Below are 2980 nucleotides of genomic sequence, written 5' to 3' on the forward strand. Positions count from 1 at the left end.
CAGAAAAAGGGGTGGAAATAATTCTAGGAACTAGAAATGGAAAATTTTTATAATGTGCTTAATTGAGTCACTATGCAGTGTGTACTGGATGGAGATCGCATTGTGTGTGCTGTGATGATGCTTAGGGAAGGAATGTAAATTGAGTTACAAAACGTTTCAGAAAAAAAGTATCTATTTGATTGCTGCAGTAAGATATATAGCCCTAGCTAGGTGCTACTTTATAGGATGCCTAAAGTTAAACTTGTGTTCATGGAAACGTATATATCAGCTGTGTTCGCTATGAAAATATGTAGATTAATTAACATATTTAGTAATTCAGTAAAATGTGGGGGAAACACAGTATAGAAAGCAAACATAGTAGATACCAGAGACAGTGTGGGAGGAGAGTGGGAGATGGCAGAGGGTAAGAGATAGGGAATCAAGGATGGGGGGAAAAAAGCAAAACATACAGGAAACAAGAAATGGAAAATTATTTGTTGACAGTAACATGTATGTTGATGTGCTTGATTGAGACAATATACAGTGTAATCTGGATGGAAAAATCTCATTTTGTATGCTATAATGATGGACAATGAATGAATGTAAATAAGTAAATTTAAATAAAAAACCCCTACTATCCTCATATATAACTAATTAGTGCTGTGCACCAACAAGAACCTGGTTTAAATTTCCATGCCAATTTACAACCACCATAGTGTACCGGGCAACATTAGTGGCTATTGAAAATACCACCAGGACAGGGTTATCTAAAGACACATTTGGTAGTATGAATGTAAATAAGTAAATTTAAATAAAAAACCCCTACTATCCTCATATATAACTAATTAGTGCTGTGCACCAACAAGAACCTGGTTTAAATTTCCATGCCAATTTACAACCACCATAGTGTACCGGGCAACATTAGTGGCTATTGAAAATACCACCAGGACAGGGTTATCTAAAGACACATTTGGTAGTGTGTTAAGTATACAAAAAAAGACACTGTACAGTTTAAAAACAAATCTTACACAGCCTTACATTTCAATTTTTTCTTTAAAAGGAGTGAGTTGTGTACAGGGTGGTTAAATGCTTTATAGACAAGGAAAAAAACTGCACTAGAACCATCTTATTCATCATCATCATCATCTTCATCTTCATCGTCTTCATCTTCCTCTACTTCCTCATCTTCTTCATCTTCCTCATCTTTCTCCTCCTCCTTTTTCTTGCTCTTTTCAGCCTTGACAACTCCCTTTTAAGCTGCATTAGACTTTCCTTTAGCTCAGAATGCAGCAACATCCTTTTCATATTTTTCCTTCAGCTTAGCAGCCTTCTTTTCATAAGGCTGTTTATCATCTGCAGCAGTGTTTTTCCACATATCTCCTGGTTTCTTTGCAACATAACCAATGAATAAGCCAGGATGTTCTCCTTTGATTTTTGGACGCTATTCAGAACAGAACAAGATAAAGGCTGAAGGAGGCCTCTTGGGTGCATTGGGATCTTTGAACTTCTTTTTTGTTACCCCGTTAGGAGGGATATAGGTTTTCATTTCTCTTTCATAACGGGCCTTGTCGGCCTTTGCCATATCTTCAAACTTCCCTTTCTCTTTAGCAGACATGGTCTTCCACCTATCTGAGCACTTTTTAGAAAACTCTGGGAAGTTGACTGAAGCATATGGGTGCTTCTTCTTGTGCTCCTCCCGGCAAATTTGCACAAAGAATGCATATGATGACATTTTGCCTCTCGGCCTCTTAGGATCTCCTTTGTCCATGTTTAGTTATTTTTCCTCCACGAGGCACAGTCACCCAGTACCCGTGTAGTCCTCACTTGCCCCGGTGCTGTCCCTATGGAGCTTAATGTACTGCCAGTTTGGGAATTTTTCTGCAAGTATTTCATGAAACAGATTTTTCTAAGCCCTTGTCCAATTTGTTGCTTTCTGGAATACCAAATATTTGGATATTTGAGTATTTTACAGTGTATAATATTTCCCGTATGTTGTCTGCATTTTTAAAAATTATTTTTTTACTATTTTTGGTGATTTTATCTAAGTCACATGTTTTGTATTCCACCCAGCTTGTTTTCAAACCACTGGATCTGGGACCTGAACCATATAGTTGGCACTGTCTTATCCAGCCACCTTAACCAACATGCCACTGGCTGACTTACAACTAACCCTTAGGAAACCACCACTCACTGAATTTTGCTGTTGTATCAAAGGAGAATATCAACAATAATCTAGAAAAACTATTTTCCAACTACATATATATTTGAGACTGTATTTTCTTCATATGCTTTAACCCAGTCCACTATAGTAGGCATAATAGAAGAGCAAATATGAGAATCTGAGTCTTCTATAAAGCCAGACATTAAATAGATTTGCAGATATAATACAATGGCACTCTTCTCACTAAATATTTTTTTATTTTTAATTTATTTAATTTTCATAAAAATATGTTATTTATGTTAACATGTAATGGATTTATTATGGCTATTTTAAAACAATTTAACTAATACATATTTAATTTTTTCTTTTGACTTCTAATGTGGTAAATATCATTAACTGTAACCTTGATAAACAAGTTCTCTTTGAGTTCTTTTTTTTTTTTTGAGAGATTTTTGCTATATGGCGCGTGTGCTCACCAGACAGACAGAGAGAGCCATAGAGACAGAAAGCGAGAAATCACCCCCCAGGGGGGATGGTCACACCGCAATCCATTCTCCTCCATTCTCCTCTTGGGATCTTGGGCACGCACGCACACGCGCCCGGCATGAGTTTTAAGCCACCGGGTCCGGGACGCAAACCGTGGTCGACTACGTGGGAGTCCAGCAACATAGCCATTACACTAACTGCTGGTTCCCTCTTTGAGTTCTTAATGATTTTTGGAAGTTATGGGGCTCCCGAGACCAAAATGATTGAGAACAATTGGTGAAGAACTGGTCTCAAAAGTGTGGCCTCTGGTACCAGCAGCTGTCATAATGGCTATGTCACTGGGCTCCCATGTAG

At 37.8% G+C, this 2980-nt stretch overlaps 1 protein-coding gene and 1 pseudogene across 1 annotated transcript in view; one reads left to right on the forward strand and one right to left on the reverse strand.

Annotated features, from left to right (window-relative positions):
* The window catches only part of TEX11 (testis expressed 11), a 514378-nt gene that overhangs the window by 123378 nt on the left and 388020 nt on the right, over nucleotides 1-2980 (forward strand). The gene's annotated exons all lie outside the window — the stretch shown is intronic.
* On the reverse strand, nucleotides 1106-1760 carry LOC102481920 (high mobility group protein B1 pseudogene; annotated as a pseudogene).

Source organism: Tupaia chinensis, unplaced genomic scaffold (assembly GCF_000334495.1).
Source record: "Tupaia chinensis unplaced genomic scaffold, TupChi_1.0 Scaffold000165_2, whole genome shotgun sequence".
Classification (NCBI taxonomy): Eukaryota; Metazoa; Chordata; class Mammalia; order Scandentia; family Tupaiidae; genus Tupaia; species Tupaia belangeri.